This window comes from Camellia sinensis, chromosome 14 (assembly GCF_055761805.1).
Source record: "Camellia sinensis isolate YWXY chromosome 14, ASM5576180v1, whole genome shotgun sequence".
NCBI classification, from domain to species: Eukaryota; Viridiplantae; Streptophyta; class Magnoliopsida; order Ericales; family Theaceae; genus Camellia; species Camellia sinensis.
The window spans coordinates 34,633,297-34,657,482 of NC_138974.1; the positions used below are offsets into that span (position 1 = coordinate 34,633,297).

At 38.4% G+C, this 24,186-nt stretch overlaps 1 long non-coding RNA gene across 1 annotated transcript; it reads right to left on the minus strand.

The window, feature by feature from the left end:
* Positions 1-1,278: 1,278 nt before the first annotated feature.
* Positions 1,279-22,866, minus strand: LOC145807622 (uncharacterized). Its single transcript, XR_014350879.1, has 3 exons — positions 22,720-22,866; positions 22,528-22,589; positions 1,279-1,666 (listed from the first exon to the last, which is right to left on the minus strand). It is a non-coding gene; the product is annotated as an uncharacterized LOC145807622 (long non-coding RNA).
* Positions 22,867-24,186: the final 1,320 nt, after the last annotated feature.

A 24,186-nucleotide genomic window follows, 5' to 3' on the forward strand; every position in this document is an offset into this window, starting at 1 on the left:
TTTCCAAAATTCAATGTCAATTCAAAAATAGCAGTGCTTTATTAGTGGAAGAAAGAGTAATATTATGTAAATAAATAAATTTTATAAAAATATTAGGGATTTTTTTTTTAAGGTCCTAATACTAAGATTTTATAAAATAAATAATATTTTCATAGTAGTTGGGGTTCTTAAATATTTTCATAGACAAAATTCGACAACACAAAAAAAATTTAATTTTCACCAAGAAATTTCAAAAATTTCTCTGATCTTATAGAAAAATTTCAAAATTTCATTTATATGATCGCAAAGAAATTTTGATAAATGAAATTTTGAAATTTCTTAGCTATGATCACACAGAAATTTCATCGAGAGACCTTAACTAATTAAAAAAAACATATTAAATCTCTCTTAATATACCCAAAGTTCATTACAGGAATTCGCACTTTTGCCGACTAAAATTTAGTCGGCAAAAGTTATCCGCCACTAATTTTTTTGGTCACCACTTTGGTCGTCAATTGAGGGTTGCGGAAAGTAATGTGAAAAAGTTATATTTGCCAACTAAATTTTTGGTTGCTAAATATATAATTACTGCGATTAATTATTTAGTAGCTAAAACTATTTAGTTGTGAAAAGTCATATTTTTTCAACCAAACATGTTAGTCGCCAATTCGCACGTTCAACGACCAAATAGTTTGGTCGGCAATTGTGGCCCATTTCCACGACCAACATATTTGGTCGCCAATCGTCACATTCCACGACCAAAACGTTTGGTCGGCAATACATTCCACGACCAACAAGTTTGGTCGGCAAATGGCACATTCCACGACCAAAAAGTTGGGTTGGCAATTGTCACATTCCACCACCAAACATGTTAGTCGCGAAAAAAATGTTTGCACAACTAAAACTATAGTCAGCAATTGACCTATTAGCGATGAATTCCTTTTTGGTCGCCAAAATTAATGATTTTAACGACTAATTATTTAGTCGGCAAAAGTATTAGTTATTTTTCCCAACTAATCAATTGGTCGTCAAAACAGAAAAAACAAGATCAACATTTGGTCGCCAACATCCAATTAAATTGGGTTCATTTGGTGGTTTTGTAGCCTGGTAATATAGCCCTAGAAAAGGCCAAGAAAGTGACACATATGGAAGACATAATAACCTATTAAACTGTTGTAATATACACAGCTCCTTTGCAACAAGAAAACACCCCGAACTCAAAGCAAACGCTTGAAGCATATACTCTCACAAATCTACATATTGGCAAAACCAAAAAGATAAAAAGAAGCCTGTTTAAAATTGTTTAAGTTGTCATGATACCAAAATAGAAAATTTCATATATACATGGCAGCACCAATAGATACAACAACCCAATGGTGGGTGGCATTGTGGTTAAGCCTTGGGGTTTAAGCCCCAAGGTCATGAGTTCAATTCCTTCTCCCTTGGGCCAATCTCCTGGGCGAAGCACAGTTGGTTAGGAGGTTGGACCTCAAGTTGTCTAATCAGCACTTGTTGTTGGTCCAATGCTCCCCCGCTGTGCGAGTTCTGACTTAAGCGGAGCTTGTCTTGGGAGGTTGGGGCAAGTTCTCAGGTTATAGTTTCTTCGCTCGGAACGGCTAACAGGACACCCTGGTGATCTCTGCAAGGGGCGCTGCCTTGGACCTGCGGGAGGGTAGGGAGGATTTTTCTGTAACAAAAAAAAAAAAAAACCAATAGATACAACACACCACCAGAGCTTACTATACAGCAACAGATACACAGACAGTAGCGATAGATAGTAACAAAAATACCAAGACAGCAGCCCGGGTCACTTTAAATCCACCAAAAATACCAAACCAGCAACCACTACAGACCAGACTCCATCAGATACAAACTAAAAAATGGCCCTTAAATTATATCAGGCCTTAGATTCTAGCAAACCCATACATCAATGTATAACAGCAGCCGAGGTCACTTTAAATCCACCCAAAATACCAAACCAGCAACCACAACAGACCAGACCCCATAAGATACAAATCAAATAACAGCCCTCAGATTCTAGCAGACCCAATAGCAACCCTCAGATTATATAAGACCATACACACCATATATACATCTACATAGTCACCATGGCACAAAGGTAAGCCAGAGACATAGCCAGTACAACCTAACGTGCTATGTTTTAAAATGCTTAAGACCTTATAACGCTGCTGCCCCTGTTTCAGAGTCGAGCTAAAAGCACCAAACAATAATTAATACGTAAACCAATAACATCAAAGCTGCCATATAAGCACCACAAATTAGCAGACAAATACAATAAGAAAACCAGCCCTAAAGTAGCAATCATGCCACAACTAGTATCAACACAATGTTAGCACTGGGCCAAACCTTAAAACAAAATAGTGATCAACACTTCAACAAAGCATTCCCAGTTGGAGCCAAAAAAACACAATAACAACATATTCCACAAATTACTTACCCTAAACACTATGGCAACTATTTTTTTTATAGATGTTGTCAACTCATTTTCAATGATTTGGATTGATTAGGTGTATCTGTTGCTTCTTTCAATTCTCTGGTCCATGATGGTTCCGTGAGTTTCATCAAGTTACTTTTATGCATACTAAGCTATTCATACTGATTTTCAAGTATGTACAGCTTGCTATTTTTATGATTTTTCCCTCTAAGTGCTTATTTCCAAGTTCAAGCATTCAATAAATGCAAGTTGGAGCTTAACTTTACACTGATGAGTACCGTGATTATTCTATAAGTTTCTACAAGTTACTTCTACTCCCTTCCAAAATTCATGAAGGACAATCAACTATAAAAGCATGATGCATTATGCATTTCAGATCCATGGTTATCATATATTTAAACACATTTAAATATTCAATAACACTAATAAGCATATGGAAGTTTGAGATTTCTGGAAGAAATGCCCAAAGGCTAAGAGAAATATAAAAACAATTGAAAATTTGGGAAAAGGGGTAGGATTTCAAACCACTTAAAATTTTTCTACATTTAAAAGGCAACAATACCTTAATATGCTATCTATTATACAGTTGTTGATGTCATCAACTGCAGCAGTCATCAAATAATTGCATTATTAGTAGTAACGATGTTGCTGTTGGCTTTAACATTTTTTTTTTTTTTTTTGGTCTCTAGCCATCTCTACAACTACTCTCTTCACTTTGGGCTATTGCATGAAAGGGTGTAAACATGCCTTTGTAGCTTGGAAAGAGGGCATATAATAAAACTTATCCTTTAATATGCAGATGTAGAATCTGAAAATCAATTCCCTCAGTAAAAGGTTTTTTCGTTAGTCACACACTCAAGTGCACATTATTCAAAACTTATGTAGTTAAGAAGTTTACAATTCCATATGAGACTAATGTATGTGTGTGTTCTGTGTACATAGCATTATTCTATTTCTGTTCATGTCAATTTGGTAAAGGAAGAAAAAATTATGATGCTACTGTTTCTTATGTTGTTAAATCACAAATAGAATGACAAGACTATGTATCTTATAATTAGTTTACACATTGAAACAATACAATATTCTGGAGCATCTCCATACTAAGAAAAAACCAGATCAACTGGCTGCACCATAACAGGGCCCATCCTTAAATATCAATGTCACAAGTTGAAAAAAATCAATGATGGACTGCAACAAGTACACCTATTCAAATTTAATTTATAACCTACAGGTTTGGTATGTAGAGCAAATTTAATTTATTTTTTGCGAAGTGCCTGCGCCTTGGTAGCATATAAGTTGTTGTGCATATGTTTAGGAACTTGGATTTGTTAAGTAAAAAGAAAAGGAAACTGAAAGTGATGATGACATAAAGAAAAGAGAAATGAAATGAAACATCTAAATTCCTTGGTTTTGTTTTGTTGAAGGGTAGGAATTCAAACCACTTAAAAATTTTCTACATTTAAAAGGCAACAACACATTTGACAGATTTATTGTTGGAGCTTCGCCAATTACGCGACACGCTCGATAGATTTATTGTTGGAGATGTGGACTTGTAATGCAAGTTGAATTCAAATATATAATAATGATTTCTAATATATGGAAATGAAAAAGTGCTTTCAATTTCAATAACAAACCCTAGTGCACACAAGCGAACAAAAGTTAAGGTAAGGTAACAAGAGTAGAATATGATATATGCACATGAAAACTCACCTTATAATATGATATATTCTCTTTGGAATTTAATACTAAAAAGGGTAACTTTACCTCTTGCTAGCCACATATAGCAGAAATATTCCAAGTAATATGAAAGTAACTTGGCAATATCTTAAATGATATGAATAGTAGGCATGGAAGCTCGATAAAATTTTGAAGCCAAAAGGCTGCAAGGCCTGAGACAGAGTAGTGACAAGCAGAGAGGAATAAAACTTGAAAAATACAAAAACAATTCTTAAAAACAAAATTGTTAGGTTTTATTTCTTGGCAAACCCGTTTGACAAAACTCCTTTGAGTTGTAATTTTATTCGCATTTTTATTTCAGTGAGACTTTGAGTGTTTAGATGCGAATCCAACCCGAATCAAGCATTTCAGAGAAGTTTGTGATGATAAAGCTTTCAAGATTGCCACTTCGCTGATTATGACGGGGATCGAGCTGTGATGAGAAGTTTGTGATGATAAAGCTTTCAAAAATGCATTCAAAGTTGCCTGTCCGAGCATGTTATTTTTTTCCAGTTTTCCAATTTTGGCCTGTCCGCTCGAGCGGGGAAAGGGACGCTCGAGCGTGAATTGGAAGTTCTCAGCATCTCTGCAGTCGCCTGTAAAAATACTGGAAGGTGTGATTGTACGCTCGAGCGGATTCTCCTACGCTCAAGCGCATCTCAGTTTGTTCGCACGCAGTTTTTGGTCAGTCCGCTCGAGCGGGCTGTGTTGAGCTCGAGCGGAGATCGCGGGACAGATTCTATAAATTCGCGTGTTGGGTCAGATTTTAAGGATAACTTCTCCAGATCTTCTTTTTGGTTTCTAGGGTTTATATCTGGGGATACTTTGGGAGTTTTTCTTTGATGTTTTTATTGAGTTTTCAACTCATGATCTAAAGAGAGTACATCAAAGGTTTGTTTGCTATACACAAAAGAGAGAGTTATTCTTCAGTTGTGGATTCTGAAGAATTCGAGCCTGAAGCTCTGGTGGAATCCGGAGTGGCTCATCAGAAAGACAATTCCGTGGTGAAGATGGGGTTGGAAGAGGCACATAAAGGTTGGTTCAATTAGGCGTTGTGGATTCGCTAGGTAATTGAGAGTATACCTGTGTAATTCCTTTAATTCTTCTTAGTGGATTGTCTTGTGGCTGTTGCCCGTGGTTTTTTTATCACAGTTGGAGGTGTCCAATTGTGGTTTTTTCCACGTTAAATCGCTGTGTCTCTTTGTCTTGATTGTTTGATTGTTTGATTGGGATTGTTATATTCTGCTTAAAATTGATACATAATCACAAATCAACATCTAGGGGATTTCTAGATTTATCAATTGGTATCAGAGCGGGTCGTTCTATTTTTTTTTTTAAAAAAAAAAATTTCTTTTAGAACGAGATCTTGTTTGATTTGTGATAATGGATACAATTCGTGAAGGAAATTCTATGGTTTGACCACCCCTACTTGACGGATCCAATTATTCTTTTTGGAAAGCTCGGATGAGATCTTTTTTAAAATCAATTGATGAAAAAGTTTGGCAATCCGTTATGAATGGGTGGACTGAACCAACAATTACCGTTGATGGAGTTACAATCCCCAAACCAATGGATAAGTGGGACACAACAGATTACCAAAATAGTAGCTGGAATAGTAAAGCTATCAATTCTCTCTTTTGCGCTGTCACACCTGAAGAATTTAGTCGTATTTGTAATTGTGAAGTCGCAAAAGAGGCTTGGGATATCTTACAAACTATTCATGAGGGCACTCCTTCTGTTAAACGCTCAAAACTTCAAAGGCTCACATCTAGTTTCGAAAACCTTTCAATGAAAGATAGTGAGACCTTTGATGAATTTTATGCGAAGTTGAGTGACATTGTAAATTCTAGCTTCAATTTAGGTGAAAAAATTCCAGAATCTAAAGTTGTGGGAAAAATTTTGAGATCCTTGCCCGATCGGTTCCAACCAAAAGTTACGGCTATTGAGGAGGCTCAAGATGTTGACAACCTCAGGCTGGATCAGTTGGTTGGAAATCTCCAAACTTATGAGGCACACAGGAATTTCAAACAGAAACAAAAAGATATTGCTTTTAGTAGTGCTCATAAAGTTAGAGAGGATTCTGATGAGGATTGTGATATAGATTCCAAGATTATGGCTGCTTTTGTTAAACAATTTAAAAAATCTTTTTTGAAAAAGAATCCTAATCTTTTGGAATCTACTCATTCTCATAAATCTAAAGGCAAAGATAAACTCAAAATTAATTCTATAGCCAAGAAGGAGAAAGGAAAGATACAAGGAAACTCTGAAAGACTCCAATGCTATGAGTGCCAAGGATTTGGCCATTTTGCTCAAGAATGCCCCACTCGTTTGAAGAAGAAGAAAGCCCTTGCCATCACTTGGGATGATGAATCTGAATCTGATAAAGATGAAAGTGACAATGAAGGTCAAGGCGAAGAGGGTCATAAACAATTTCTTGCTTTCATGGCGGCTTCTGAAGCTGAAGGACAAACAGATTCTCCAAAGAGGTCAGTTGAGAATATCACTGATGATGAATCCTCGGAGAGCGATCATGAAGAGCTTGAGCAAGCTTATGAAAAGTTGTATAAGGAGTCTCTTAAGTTATTCAAATTGAATGATAAACTCACAAAGAAACTCAAAGCATGTGAAAGTGAGAATGTCAAACTTAAGGAAGAGATTTCCGAGGCCAGGATTAATGCCATCAAGGTAGCTGATGATCGACAAGTTCTTTGTGCAAAATTGTTGACTTGTGAGACAGAGAGGAATGAGCTGCTGCAAACCCACGCCATGTATGAAGAAAAGATTGAATCTCTCGAGATGTCACAAGTTGCTTTGGAAGAACTAATGATCAAGAAAGAGGAAGAGCTCAAGTGTGCTATGGCTACCATTGGTCTTTGGAACAGAGGATCAAAGACTTTGGAGGATATCATTGGGTCTCAACAAATGAGTTGTGACAAGAGTGGCATTGGCTTTGGTGGTAAGAAAGAGCAAAAACAGATTGCTTCCTCATCTTATGATACAAGAACTCAAGGAAAGGGAGGACAAAAGATTCAACAAGATGAAAGACTTCTCAAACTCCCTAGAGTTGGTAAGGTAAAAGAAAAGAAGGTACACCCTGTTTTTATTTGTCATCATTGTGGTATGCATGGTCATATTCGCCCTTATTGTTATAAATTGCATGGGAGAGTGCCTCAAAAGGGTAGAGATTCGACTTACATGTCTAGGCGGAATACCAAGATTCATGAGGGTGTTCACTACACCACGACACTTACCAAGACCGCTAGACCTGATTTTGTTAAGACCAAAAAGATTTGGGTGAGAAAACTTGACTTGTGTTAATTTGTTTGGTCGTTTTAGTCTATAGGTTTTTGTGTGTTTTTTTTCGGGTCTTTTAATGTGTGCTTGTTTGTTTTTTGTCTTGCTTTGGTTAAGAAAAAAAAATTGAAAAAAAAAAAAAAAAAATTCCAAAAAGATATTCTTAGTATGGTTTTGCAAGCTTGAAATTTTTGAGTGGTCCTTGGTACATATTGGAATTGATGAGAAAATCCATTACATGTTAATATATGTGTGCTTTCTGTGATCATTACTCATTTTGGAGTGTGTGCTCTTTGATTAGTATGTCTCATTCTGTACACATTCTTGGATTAGCAAATTCTGGAGTCTTCCGCCCTAGTGATTATTTTTTTATGGACTTCTGTCATTGATCTTTTGCGTTTCTAGAGGAATTGACCTATACTAGCATATCATGGGTGATGTTGAGTCTCTTAACCACCTACCATCTTTTTTGCACCTCCATGGCTTTCCCCTTAATTCTTTGCAATCTAGCCATGAGGAAAAGGCTACCTCAGAGTCACCAACCAGGCCATCCTTATTATATCCATGCTTCTCTGGTTCGGTTTCCATACTCTTGAGCGTGTCAGCCACCAATGATTGTGCAAAAGAAAAAGAAAAAGAAAAAGAAAAAGCAAAAGCAAAAGAAAGAGAAGAAGACAAAATATGCAAAAGAAAGAAAAAAAAAACATGTGAAAAAAAAAAAAAAAGGGAAAAGATTCATTGATTGAGGGGGAGCCTCCGCCTTTACTCACCAAATACCCCTTGATTCCTAGTGGTTTGACTTTCCTTTGTCGTGCTTAAGATTCTCTTGTTGGAGGTCCAGCTTTCATATCACTACTAGGATTGAATCTAGTGTTTGTCGAACTCCAAGCGTCACACACACACTTTTTATCATGGGATCTATGCTTTTCACATAATGCATCACTTTCTTGCATGAGGAATCTTCTACAGACTATGCACATTGTGTTTTCTTGTAATGGTGCTTCTTGGATAATCTTATGTGTTTTAAGGTACAAATCTGAAATGCCTTGCTTGCTCCACCATATTATTTTTTGTTGTTTTCTTCTTGTTCACTGTTTTCAGTGTTTGTGGTTGCTTTTAGTGAGGGGGAGTTTGGTTCATCTTGATTTGGGTTGGTAAGGGAGTTTGGTTTCTCATTGCAAGAGTTGTTTAGCATGAACACTTTGATATGTTGGCTTCTGAGATTGGCTATATGTTTTGCTGTTGCTATGCACTATTTGCCCTTCTTGTATGTTCATGGTATTTACATCATCATATCATTGCTTGTGGGGTTTATGATCTTGCTTTTGTTGTTTGAGAGTTGTTGTTCATGAGTCTTAGTTTTCATCTATTCATGTTTTCCATCTCATGTTTCAAGATACTCTTGTCCTATGGTTATTGTTTTTTTCATATATTCTTGTGGGACTAATAGTTGTTTTGGAGATTGTGGCACTAATGACTGTTTTGCAGATCATGACCTTGAGAAAGAAGTTGGCTTTTGTTGGCTGTAATGGGTTGGGGTGTTTAGGATTTTCTTTGTTAGGTGTGTTTTGTCACGGCATTGCCAAAGGGGGAGATTGTTAGGTTTTATTTCTTGGCAAACCCGTTTGACAAAACTCCTTTGAGTTGTAATTTTATTCGCATTTTTATTTCAGTGAGACTTTGAGTGTTTAGATGCGAATCCAACCCGAATCAAGCATTTCAGAGAAGTTTGTGATGATAAAGCTTTCAAGATTGCCACTTCGCTGATTATGACGGGGAAAGGGACGCTCGAGCGTGAATTGGAAGTTCTCAGCATCTCTGCAGTCGCCTGTAAAAATACTGGAAGGTGTGATTGTACGCTCGAGCGGATTCTCCTACGCTCGAGCGCATCTCAGTTTGTTCGCACGCAGTTTTTGGTCAGTCCGCTCGAGCGGGCTGTGTTGAGCTCGAGCGGAGATCGCGGGACAGATTCTATAAATTCGCGTGTTGGGTCAGATTTTAAGGATAACTTCTCCAGATCTTCTTTTTGGTTTCTAGGGTTTATATCTGGGGATACTTTGGGAGTTTTTCTTTGATGTTTTTATTGAGTTTTCAACTCATGATCTAAAGAGAGTACATCAAAGGTTTGTTTGCTATACACAAAAGAGAGAGTTATTCTTCAGTTGTGGATTCTGAAGAATTCGAGCCTGAAGCTCTGGTGGAATCCGGAGTGGCTCATCAGAAAGACAATTCCGTGGTGAAGATGGGGTTGGAAGAGGCACATAAAGGTTGGTTCAATTAGGCGTTGTGGATTCGCTAGGTAATTGAGAGTATACCTGTGTAATTCCTTTAATTCTTCTTAGTGGATTGTCTTGTGGCTGTTGCCCGTGGTTTTTTGATCACAGTTGGAGGTGTCCAATTGTGGTTTTTTCCACGTTAAATCGCTGTGTCTCTTTGTCTTGATTGTTTGATTGTTTGATTGGGATTGTTATATTCTGCTTAAAATTGATACATAATCACAAATCAACATCTAGGGGATTTCTAGATTTATCAAAAATAAAAAAGTTCTTATGTTGGTTATGCCAACTTACTTCACAATAGAGCACCATTGAACTGATAGAAATTAGAACCTAATGACATCACAAACTACATTCAAAACTCAATTGTTTAACAGCACCAAAAGATGCAACATAGAATTTAGAGGCATGGCCAATTAAGGTTAGACATTTCCCATGGTCAAAAGTTGGATTTAAAAGTGAAAATCCTACGTGATTTGTGATTAGATCAAGATTAACTTATTCCAAATCCCAATTAATTCAAAACACTCAACCTAAAATCATCAAACACTTACGAGAGTGATTTTAGTTTGTTTGTTTTTGAGAATAAACAATAAATCGACACAAACGATTTTTTACGTGGAAAAAACCACAATTGAAGAATCTTCAATTATAATCAAAAATCACGGGCGAACCGCCACTATCAATCCACTACTGAAGAACGAAAAGATTACAAAGATACCATACAAATTACCCAACCCAGTCAATTTGTCTCTGAATCTTCTGTAACTCTTTCACCACACCTTCGTCACGGAATTGATCCTGAAGTTGATTCCACACCACAACTTCACTTGTCGAATTAACGACTGCGTAGAATCAAACGCCTTTTGGATTCTACGCTTTAATCTTCGGAATCCACCGAAGAGAACTTACTTGAAACTTAAGAAGCAACCTCCTTGATGTATGAATCTCAATGCATAAGTTCAGAACTCTCTCAAGAACATCAAGGAAAACTATGAAAAATCTCCAAAGAAAACTTTAAACATAACCCTAGTGCTTGTAGATCAGATCTAGGAAAAACTCCTTCAAAAAAGCACCCTTAACAGCTTTCAATAGGAATCTGGATACGCGATCTCCGCTCGAGCTCAACACAGCCCGCTCGAGCGGACTGACCAAAAACTGCGTGCGAACAAACTGAGATGCGCTCGAGCGTAGGAGAATCCGCTCGAGCGTAAAATCACACCCACCAGTATTTTTTGCTTGCCCTGACAAAATACTGAGACTTGCTAATCTACGATCAAGCTCACAAGGATCCGCTCGAGCGGACAGAACAAAAACACAAAAAATTACATTTGAATCAACACAATGTTTTGTCTCCGGATTTGACAACATAGGGACCTAACAATCTCCCCCTTTGTCAATTCCCGGACAAAACCTTTCTAACCATTGTTCCTTACACACACACACTGTAAAAGTTTCAAAACAAATAAACAAAACATTCTTTTAAAACCCGAAAACACACAACTTGAGAAAGAATGCATTCATTCAACTTCATCCACTTATGCGCGTGTTCCATGAGCCTGAAAAAGAACACCCAAACACAAGCCAACCAAAAACAGGTGGAACTGGATTAAATAATAAACCATTAAGCCAATCATAAGCAAACCAGTTTAAATAATAAACCATTAAGCCAATCATAAGCAAACCAGTATCCATCCATCCATAAACATATATCCAAAATATAACCAAAAAGAAAAAACTATATAAAATCCAACTGTACCAAGGAAGGATAACCAGAGAACAACTGTACCAAAAAAATGTAATCAAAAGCTGTGTAATCAACTAATGTGTAATCAACTGATCAACTGTACCCAACTGTACCCACACAAGCAACATCACTCCCCCTTTTTGGCCGGGGATCAGAAATCAAGCATCGGGTGGCCGTGGAGACTGAATGAGACGGGCGAGATGGGTGAGAGTCTCCTCAATCTGACCAAGATGACCATCAAAGGCATCGAAGCGAGCATCCAAAAAATCCAAGCGTCTGATCATGGCCTCCGCGAACTGCTGAAACAGAGCAGGAAGATCCGGAGGGGGAACAGGAGCCTCATCATCATCACCGGCTGCGGTGGCATCAAACTCGGCTTCTTCAGCAAGACCAGCAGCAACTCCTGCAGAAAGACCAACCCGGGATGACTCCCCCTTAATATGAGCTCGACTTTGAGACATAGTTTTCTTGGTAAAAGGGCGAGAAGGAGAGGCAAACTCATCATCTTCTAGGATAGGGGTCCCAAGGTCAGACAAAATTCGGTTGATCAAGCAACCGTAGGGAAGGCCAAGCTTTTTATGCCCATGAGCACCGATCATCTTTTTTATAATAAGAGAGGCGAGATCAATAGACCGATGACGGGCAATACAGGACAAAATGAATCCGTGGTCTTGTTTGACCTCGGATGAGTGTGTGGTGACAATGATGTTGGCACAGACAATCAGATTAAGCAGTCTAAACTCCGGAAGAAGTTCAAACTGTTTAATCAAACCTCCTTTAGGCCAATGACGGGCAACACCACACAGCTCCAAAGCCACATCATCAAAGTTACAAGTAGGACGGTCAGGAACAGGGAAAGGATAGTATTTGGGAAAGACTTGCTCAATCTTAAGAAGTTGGCGAATCAATACAAGGGTAACGGAAATGGATTTTGACCGAACCCATGTAGTGAAAGATGGCTCATAATCACGAATACCCTCCATATTACAATAGAATTCTCGAACCCAATCGAGATTCTGACGCCCAGAAAACAATAAAACAAGGTCACTACCTAGAGGGTCGAACAAAGAACGAATGTGGATGGACTCAAATGTATCAGGTTGAACATTCCGTTCTAAATGAACTGTGCGATTCACAAAAGATTTGTGGAAGGACTTGGATTGTGTGGCCGACTGAAACCTAACAGGGTTATAGGGAGGGCGAGAGACGGTGGCCTTTCGGCGTTTAGGAGCAGGAGCAGACATGACGAAAAAGACACTATAACACCCAACAAACGAACAAACCCAAAACCCAAACCACACCAAAACAAAACCAAAGCAAATCATTAGTTCAATAACCAAATTAAAAAAAACAGGGCATGAAATCCTCAATGTGCAATGCAAAAGATCAAGCATGAACAAAGAGGAGCATGGTATTGAAGAACTCATAACTAATACACCCAATATGAGAGAAATTGCAAAGTATAAGTATGAATCATGAGAAAATCAAAGCAATGTATTCAAGACCAGACCCATACTTAGGCACAGTGACCTCAACAACCCATAAAGACATGAAAGCAGGAACACAGATAAACCCGAATACCACAGACACAATAAAGAAAACACACAGAAAAATCAGACAATAGGACGAGGAAAAGGTGTGAGAGAGAGAGAATCACAAAAACGACACACAAAACCCACAAAATCACAAACCCAACACCCACTATAACCAAATAGAACAAAAATCAACGAAAATAAAAGAGGGTAAAACTTACCAAAGAGCAAATCGGCAGGCAGGATGGAGGATGAGAGGGAAAATCGACCACAATGCAGCCACAAAACAAACCCCTAGATCGAGAGAATGAAAAAGGAAAAAAAATGACTCGAAGAGTCGAGAGAGGGAGTGAAGTATGAAAATGGTCCGCTCGAGCGTACGTGTTACCGCTCGAGCGTAAAACAATGCAAGCAGACTCCCGCTCGAGCGTGCATAGGGCCGCTCGAGCTCAAAAACCCATCTCTCAGAACTGCCAAAACACGAACAAACTGCTGCAAGAGTGAAAAACGCGCCTGAGCGTAAAACATTCCGCTCGAGCGAAAAAACCCTTTTTTTTAAAAAAAAAACAAAACACACCTAGAAAGTCCTGTAACAAGCAAGAAGAGCAAGTGTAGACTAAACCACAAAGACAAGAAAATCCATCAAATTATGAGTCCTGCAAATTTTGAGAAAAGAGATGAAACACCAGCTCATGAACAACACAGATAGTATTAAATCAAAGCCACACGCATCATGAGAACGCATAACTCAAAAACACACATGAGAGCTCATGTAAAAAATGTGTGTGTGTGCAATCCTTGAGAGCCACAAAGCTAGAGTTAATCCTAGTAGTGATCGGATGGCTGGACCTCCGACACGAGTAACTGACTATCACAGAGAAAAGTCAAACCACTAGGAATCACGGGGTATTTGTTAAGTAAATGCGGAAGCTCCCTCTCAGACACTGTTTTTTTTTTTTTTTTTCTTGTGGGCACTCACTGGTGGCATGCACGCTCAAGAGTATGGATTCCAACCACAGAAGAATGAATTCAAAATGATGGCCTGGTTGGTGCCTCTGAGGTAGCCTTTTCCTAATGCCCGGAGATCATGTACTGAGGGAGAAACCATGGAAGTGAACTAAGGCGGTAGATGGTTAAGAGACTTAACATCACCCATGATATACTAGTATATGTCAATTTCTCCGCAAAAGTACAAGAAACACTGTCAGTGGTCCATAGAGAACTTTGATCACTTATGCGAAAACCCCTGCAACAGTTTAGCTCAAGAATGTGTACAGAATGAGATCACGAAGTAAATGAGTATGGGCATTCAGAATGAGCTATGAACAAAGATGTAAAACAAATCTTGTAAGAAACATGAGCAGTGTTCATTTAATATTTTGATGCAAAAGATACCAGGACTCAATCACAATGAGATTAACACATCTAAGAACAGTAAGTCAGCCACTCACACTCACCTCACGAACACAGGAAACAACCTAGTTACTGATCATTACACCCAAGGTCTTTCTAAGAAACTCAAATCGAAGAAGATCAAGGGGTTTTGTAAAAATATCAGCTTTTTGATGCTCAGTAGGGATATGTTCCAAAACAACAAGGCCTTCATCCACTAACTCTCGAATAAAATGATGACGGATGTCAATATGTTTGGTGCGAGAGTGTTGGACTGGATTTTTTGAAATGTTTATGGCACTTGTGTTATCACAAAAAAGAGTGAGGGTATTCTGTTCTATTCCATAATCATGAAGCATTTGCTTCATCCACAACATTTGTGCACAACAACTCCCTGCAACAATGTACTCAGCCTCAGCAGTGGAAAGAGAGATGGCATTCTGCTTTTTACTATGCCAAGAAACCAAATTATTCCCAAGGTAAAAACACCCTCCGGAGGTACTTTTCCTATCATCAGCACACCCTGCCCAGTCGGCATCAGAAAAACCAGTAATTTCGGCTGTCGTATCAGTGGAAAACCAAACCCCATACCCCAAGGTCCCATTAACATACTTGATGATGCGTTTTACCGCAAGAAGGTGAGACTCTTTAGGACTGGCTTGGTAACGAGCACAAACACCGACACTGAAAGAAATATCAAGACGACTGGCTGTGAGATACAAAAGACTCCCTATCATACTCCTATAAAGGGTAGGATCAACATCAATACCAGAGGAATCTTTGGAGAGGTGAAGACTGGTGCTCATTGGAGTGCGTGCATGCTTGGAAGACTCAAGACCAAACTTGGACACAAGATTTTTAGCATACTTAGACTGAGAAACAAATATGCCCGAAGGAGACTGTTTAATTTGGAGACCCAAAAAATAAGACAATTCTCCTATCATGCTCATCTCAAACTCCTGTGTCATGCAATCAGAAAAATATTTCACAAGATGCTCAGCAGTAGATCCAAACACAATATCATCAACATATATCTGGGCAACAAGAATATGTGACTTCGTATGTTTCACAAATAAGGTCTTATCCACACTACCTCTGTGAAAATCATTATCAAGAAGAAAGGTAGTTAGCCTATCATACCAAACCCGAGGGGCTTGTTTCAACCCATACAAAGCCTTGTCTAACTTGTAGACATGATTAGGGCATTTAGGATCCTCAAACCCTTTTGGTTGCTCAACATATGCCTCTTCTTTTAAGTACTCGTTCAGAAAAGCACTTTTCACATCCATTTGAAACAATTTAAAGCCAAGAAAACATGCAACACCAAGCAAAATACGAATGGATTCGAGACGTGCAACTGGGGCAAACGTCTCATCATAGTCAATACCCTCTACTTGTGTGTAGCCTTGAGCAACCAACCTAGCTTTGTTCCTAACAACTGTACCATTCTCATCAGATTTATTTTTAAAGATCCACTTGGTGCCTATCACATTCATGTCTCTAGGTCTGGGGACTAGAGTCCAAACTTTGTTCCGTTCAAATTGACCTAATTCTTCATGCATAGCATTGACCCAACTATCATCTAGCAAGGCCTCTTTAAAATTCTTAGGTTCAATTAAAGAAACATAACACATATGTGATACCTCATCCCGAATCTGTCTTCGGGTTTTCATTCGATCCGAGACACTTCCAATCACCTGTTGAGCTGGATGATTCAGTTTCACCCTAGCTGATGGTTTAAGCTCAGGACTTGTGGTGACAGGGGCAACAGGAGTGATGTCCCTTGGAGCACTTTTTGGACTTGACCTTACTTGTGAAGATGGTTCTGTAACCATTTCTTGTGATGGGTCCGCACCTTCTCCTTGATTTTGTGGTTGAGTATCCAAGATTGGAAACTCACCATTGTCATCCTCATTTGTTGCTGGAGTAGGAGAACCTGTATCATCTATAACCACATTGATAGATTCCATTATTGATGAAGTTCGCAGGTTATAGACACAAAAAGCCCTACTGTTGGTTGAATACCCTAGAAAAATACCTTCATCACTTCGGGAGTCAAATTTGCCCAAGGGCTCTCTATCTTTGAAGATGTAACACTTATTCCCAAAAGTTTTGAAGTATTTTACATTAGGTTTCAAACCCTTCCACAATTCATAAGGAGTTTGTAAAGTGTCGGGCCTTAAATACACACGATTTACGACATAAACAGCAGTATTTAGGGCTTCGGCCCAAAACTTTGGAGGAAGTCTCTTACTAAGGAGCATGACCCTAGCCATTTCTTGAACAACTCTGTTCTTCCTCTCAACCACTCCATTTTGTTGAGGAGTAATAGGTGCAGATAACTCATGCTTAATTCCATGCATATCACAAAAATCCGAAAACGAACTATTTTCAAATTCACGACCATGATCAGTTCGGATTCTTATGATACGCCCAATGGAAACACCCTGTTCATTTTGGATTTTAAGGACTAAAGCCTGGAAAGCATTAAACGTATCCGATTTTTCCCTTAAAAATTTTACCCATGAGAATCGGGTAAAATCATCAACAGTTAAAAAAATATATCTTTTACCTCCAATGCTTTCAGTGCGAGTAGGACCCATTAAATCCATGTGAACCAATTCAAGAGAACGTTTGGTTGTAAAGATGTTCACCTTTTTATGAGGAGCACGGGTTTGCTTGCCAAGCTGACATGGTCCATACACATGGCTCAAATTCTTACCTAGTTTAGGAACTCCTCTCACAAGCTCTTTGTTGGCTATCTTAGTTAGGTCTTTGAAATTCACGTGACCTAATCTTTGATGCCACAGATCAATGTTACTTATGGTGGCAGAATGACAAGTAAGATCATTAGTCGTAAGAATCCCATAGCAGTTATCAGATGTGCGAACCCCATGTAAAACAGTATTTCCCTTTTTATCCAAAATTTCACATTTATGTTTTGAAAACAATACTTCATGATTGGAATCACACATTTGACTAATGCTCAAAAGATTAGCTTTAAGGCCATCAACAAGTAAGGCATTATCTAGCTTGGGGAGACCAACAACACTTATAGAACCCTTACCAATGACTCTAGAAGTGCCGCCATCTCCAAAGGTGACAATTCCTCCTTCATATTTTTCAAGAGAGGTGAAGTAGGATTTGTTACCGGACATATGACGAGAGCACCCACTATTAAGATACCACATGTGTGAGTCACGTGCTTTTAGAGCAGTGTGAGCAACAAAACAAGTCAAATCCTCTTTTCTAATCCAAATCTTTTTAGTCTTGGTGTTCTGCCTAGACATGTAAGGTTGTCTCCTAACCCAAAAAGTATTAGAATTTCTACCCTTTTGAGACACCTTACCAAATAGTTCAAAACAGTAAGGACGAATGTGGCCATACCTACCACAGTGATGACAAATAAAAACAGGTTTTACCTCCTTTTTGTTGATCTTACCTACTTTTGCTTGATGAAGTGAAGGATCAACCTGGTCTATCTTCAGTTTTCCTTTTGCTTGAGTCTTCAAGTTCTGAGAGGTAGAGGCCTGCCCTTTGTGAGCCGTCGCACCATAGCCTAGCCCTCTTTTGTCAGAACCCATTTGTTGAGACCCGAGTATGTCTTCTAGAGATCTGGAACCTTTGTTCCACATGGCAATTGTTGCTCTAGTAATACGGAGTTCTTCATCTTTCTGACTGACTTTCTCTTCCAATGCAGCTTGTGACAACTCAAGACTTTCAAGCTTTTCTTCATATGTGGAATACACCTTCAGAAGTTCATTCCTTTCAGTTTCACAGGATAGAAGTTTTTCACATAAGTCTTGCCTGTCACTCGAGATCTTGATGACATTCTGTTTTGCTGTCAAGAGTTCTCCTTTGAGCCGGACATTCTCACTCTCACATATTTTGAGCTTAAGAGAGAGTTTGTCATTAGTTTTAGACAAATTCAGAGATTCCTCGTACAGCTTCTCGTAAGCTTGTTGTAGTTCTTCGCCATTGATCTTATCCATTTTAGCAACCAAGGCAGACAAGTTGCTGGATGGAGGTGGAGGTGAATCTCTTCTTTCATGGAATTGGCTCAGAATTTCCCATGCATCTTTAGCCTTTGTGCAGTGAACAACCCGTTGTTGTTCTTCATTAGAGATTGCTCCACGAATAATGATCAGGGCTCTCAGATTGCCCGGATTATCTGCACTTTCTGTATCTTCTTCAATGGTTTGCCAACCTTCTGGTTCAAAAGCTCTGAGAAACGCCCTCATTCTGATTTTCCAATACAGATAGTTAGCCCCATCAAAGGTGGGAGCATGATGCAGGTTCTGGCCACGAGCAGATTCCAAAGGCTTTGGAAGAGGTTGAGAAACCGTGGCCCAAAATGCCATGAATGCACTATCCCCATCTTCACCGGATTCAGGTTCTTCGGGTTCTTGCTCCGACCCGCTTTCATCATCCCAAGTTACGGTGTAGACTTTCTTCCGATTCTTTTTCGAAGGGCATTCAAGAGACATATGGCCAAACCCTTGACATTCATAACACTTGACCCCTGGTTCCCTTACAATCTTTTTTTCAGTAGTTTGAGCAAATTTTGGTGGAACAGTTTTGGGTTTGTCATTACTCTTATCTTTTGAAATAGGGGCTCTGAAATTCGGCTTCTTTTTCAAAAATTTTTTAAACTGTTTTGTAAGCATAGCCGTCATCTCAGACTCTAAATCAAATTCAGTCTCCGGAGGTTTTGCAGTCTCATGGGCACTCGTGAAAGCCATATTTTCTTTTTGCTTTTTCTTAGAAATTTGGTGAGCTTCATAAGTCTGCAAATTTCCAACCAATTGATCGAGCTTGAGGGTATCAACATTCTGAGCCTCCTCAATGGCTGTCACCTTTGGTTGAAACCTCTCGGGAAGGGACCTCAAAATTTTTCCAACAACTTTTGCTTCCGGGATTTTTTCACCGAGAGTGAAACAGGAATTCACGATATCACTGAGTTTTGCATAAAATTCATCGAACGTCTCATCGTCGCGCATAAAAAGGGTTTCAAAGGCGGACGTGAGACGTTGAAGTTTTGACCTTTTAACAGAGGTAGTACCTTCGTGAATCGTTTCAAGAATATCCCACGCCTCTTTTGCTATTTCACACGTGCAAATTCGACGAAATTCTTCAGGTGTGACAGAGCAGAAGAGGGAGTTGAGAGCTTTGCTGTTCCAACTCGAATTCTGGTAATCGGTTGTGTCCCATTTATCAAGGGGTTTAGGAATATCATTCCCATCAATGGTGATTGTAGGTTCACTCCACCCAAAGATTACGGAGTGCCAAACTTTCTCATCGATGGATTTTAAAAATGCTCTCATACGAGCTTTCCAATAAGAATAGTTTGTACCGTCAAGTAATGGGGGTCTATGAGTCGAGTTACCTTCACGAATAGAATCCATGATACTAATCACACAAAATCACACTCCTATAGTTTTGAAAAAACAAAGAGTGACCCGCTCTGATACTAATTGAAAATCCTACGTGATTTGTGATTAGATCAAGATTAACTTATTCCAAATCCCAATTAATTCAAAACACTCAACCTAAAATCATCAAACACTTACGAGAGTGATTTTAGTTTGTTTGTTTTTGAGAATAAACAATAAATCGACACAAACGATTTTTTACGTGGAAAAAACCACAATTGAAGAATCTTCAATTGTAATAAAAAACCACGGGCGAACCGCCACTATCAATCCACTACTGAAGAACAAAAAGATTACAAAGATACCATACAAATTACCCAACCCAGTCAATTTGTCTCTGAATCTTCTGTAACTCTTTCATCACACCTTCGTCACGGAATTGATCCTGAAGTTGATTCCACACCACAACTTCACTTGTCGAATTAACGACTGCGTAGAATCAAACGCCTTTTGGATTCTACGCTTTAATCTTCGGAATCCACCTAAGAGAACTTACTTGAAACTTAAGAAGCAACCTCCTTGATATATGAATCTCAATGCATAAGTTCAGAACTCTCTCAAGAACATCAAGGAAAACTATGAAAAATCTCCAAAGAAAACTTTAAACACAACCCTAGTGCTTGTAGATTAGATCTAGGAAAAACTCCTTCAAAAAAGCACCCTTAACAGCTTTAAATAGGAATCTGGATCCGCGATCTCCGCTCGAGCTCAACACAGCCCGCTCGAGCGGACTGACCAAAAACTGCGTGCGAACAAACTGAGATGCGCTCGAGCGTAGGAGAATCCGCTCGAGCATAAAATCACACCCACCAGTATTTTTTGCTTGCCCTGACAAAATATTGAGACCTGCTAATCTACGCTCGAGCTCACAAGGATCCGCTCGAGCGGACAGAACAAAAACACAAAAAATTACATTTGAATCAACACAATGTTTTGTCTCCGGATTTGACAACATAGGGACCTAACAAAAAGTAAACACGGATGGCGCTTCAATTGGTAATCCAAGACTAGCGGGTGTAGGGGCTTTGATTAGAAATATTGTCGGTTTCTGGGTGGTGGGATTCATTCAGAAAAATTGTGTGGGCTCATGCTTTAACGGCAGGTTATGTGCAGTATAGCAACGTCTACTTTTTGCTTGGCAAAGAGGATGCAAGGAGATCATCTTGGAGATGGATTGCCAAGATGCAGTGAGTTTGTTGCAAGGTCCAAATTCTTTATATCCTAATTTGAATTTGGTGCTACAGATAAGGGAATTTGTGAAGGAATGAGACTGTAAAATCCAGCATATTTTCCCAAAGAAGCAAAAAAGTGTGCAAATCAGTTAGCACATAAGGCACTACAAGGAGGTATTCACCGATATTTCAGCTAGTTTTTCTTCTTTGTTCCCCCCCCCTTGGCTTTGGCCACCATTGTATACCAACACTAACCCAGTCTTTTGTTGGGGGTTGGCCAATTACCCATCACGTCCGATAGATTTATAATTGAACCATTAGACACTATTAGGTAAATTGCCACCACACATGAAATGGCTTTTCAAGGTAACAATCATCCTAACTCACAAGTCATCTGATTCATAGCCAACAAATAATAGTTAACCTCGATAGTGTATAACCAATCAGATCCCTAAAGAAGTAGGTCCTAATGAAATCATCAAACAAATCCACTATATAAACATACTACGTTTAATCAGATATGCTCAGAATTCACTTGGTGAAAACATATACATAATAAAAAACTTACTCAACCTAAATTATGCAATTAACTAGAAGCACAAAGATACATAAACTTCACAAAAACAAACCAAACAATCGAAATCATTCCAAAGTTCAACGAAAATAAATTCTTTTGATTGAAGGAGAGAAAATAAAGACCTCTAACTCAACTCAACTTAACTTAGCACAGCTTTGTTTATTATTATTATTATTATTATTATTATTATTATTATTATTATTATTATTATTATATTCAACTTCCATTTTTTGTTGCTGCTCCTCCATTTCCTAAAAAAAAAAATAATAATAATTAGAGAACCAGATAATAGACAATAGAGCTGTATTTGTGTGTGTCAAACTGGTATGATAGAGTTTTGTGGGATACATATGTGGGATCTACAAACAAAAACAACAAGCAATCGCAAGCTCTGACAACTCTCTAGTCACATACACGTTCAATTAATAAGCAATGTTAAAAGATTAAGTATTACAAAACACCAAAGAATATGCCTTTTGGGAGGAAAAAAAAAACAAAATTAATGAACAAGATTCCTGTTCACAGAGAAAAAGATCAAACCTCTTTATATATATATATATATATATATTGTTATTTAAAAGGCAATCAATGAGATTAAAATTATTGATCATGCTATCCAAGGATAACCCACATCATACAAACAGTGATACACAAAATTCCCAACTAATAAGCAAATTATAGAAAGCAAATTTGGTATACGCATGTGGTCTAAATATCCAACCAGAACAAACAACAATATACACACACACATATATATATATATATATATATATATATAGAAGTTTTCATTTTTGTTCATTGTCTGCAGAGTATGATTTGAGGCCATCCCTTTAAACATTCACTCATTGGGGTTTTGAAAATTAGGGAAAACAAAAAAATTGATTTTCAAAATTAGGGAAAACAAAGGATAATAGAAAAATTGAGCGACAAAGAGAGAGACAGAGAAGACCCATACCTGACCTCGGGTTGTTTCAAGAGAGGCGAACTGGTAGTAGAAGAAAAATGGTGATAGTGGTGCTGTTAGGTGCGAAAAGAGAGAGCAACCATGTGAGTAAGAGGAGTAATGGCACACAAATACAAAGATTGAGACATAGAGAGAGAGAGAGAGAGAGAGAGAGAGAGAGAGAGAGAGAGATAAAATATATACCCAACAATGGAGGCCCAAGTACTTCTCGAAGCACCGCTGATGTTTGGTCGAAGAAGCGACACAGGTAACTGCGATGACGGAGGAGGAGCGACTTTGGTGACTGCAATCGAGTAGGAGAATTTGGATGAGGTGTGTATGAGGAGTGGTGCGCGGTATATCCTTATAAAGAGTTTGAAACTTTTCACCCCGCTGATATAGGGCAATTTTCCCCTACAAAACTGTTTGGTCGGCATTGGCCTTCAATTTACTTAAATTACATTCGAAATGGTGTCATTTTATTATCTGTGACCAAATTATTTTGGTTGCTATTTTTTTTTTATTTTCCCGATTTTTTTTGCTCTTCCAAATTCGACCTTTGCTGACCAAATTTCAATTTCGGTCGCAGAAAGTTCTATTTTGGCAACTACAAAATATTAGTCAACAAAACTCCAAACATTTGCCTACCAAATTTTAATTTAGTTGCCAAATGAAAAAAAAAAAAAAATCAACAAAATAAAAGGTAGTCTGCAAAACTGGTTGGGAAAAATGTAATTTTAGATGAACCTTTCCAATATTCTTCAGGCGAGGAATTCACTCCTCCAAATTTATGAAGTCGTCGCTGCCAGGGATAGAGCCAAAGGAGGCTCGAGGAGGGGGGGGGGGGCCCCTCAATTTTGATTTTTTTTTTTTTTTTTTTTTTTTTTTTGTTTTGTGGTCATATACTCCATATTTTGTTCATTTTTTGCTTAACATTTTCTTTGGCTAACATTTTCATTCAAAACACATCATTTATAAGCAATACCATCTCTTTAATATTTTTTGTCAAATACAAATTAAATAGATTTTATAATAATTTGTGCTATAAATGATGTGTTTTTATTTTATAAAATCAAGAATTTGATCCATAATTTGTTGTGCTAAAATTACAAACTTGCATCACCATCTCGCACAGAGTTATTATACACTATTATAGAATTTTGTTAGCCTCATATTAATAATGATTTTTAATTTGTCATGCTTAAATATAGCCTATAAAATTATTATTATTATCTAAATATTGATCATATATTTTTTTTAAAATAAAAAATTGTAATTAATAAGTGCCCCCTCTAACTTAATTTTCTGGCTTCGCCACTGGCCGGTGCAACATCAAGCTCAGCTCGAATGGAAGTGAACAAAGCCGAGAAGCCAACAGTGGAGGATCCACCAGCTCCAATCCCCAGGCAAAGAAGATCAAGCGTGGTTAGCTTGTTTCCATAGAATGACGGTGGATTGACCATCAAATTAGTCAAACCGGTGGCGGCTCGATCGGTGTGGAGCCCTAACCTAGCTGCTACAGATGAGTTGCTCTCTGGTATCACCACCACAAGGCTTATAGTCAGATGTGTCGGCAAAGACCGCAGTGGTGTCGGCGATGGTGGCAAAGACATACAGAGCGGCTTGAGATCGGTGACCCATAAATGGGGAAGAGAGCTGCATCAAAGAAAC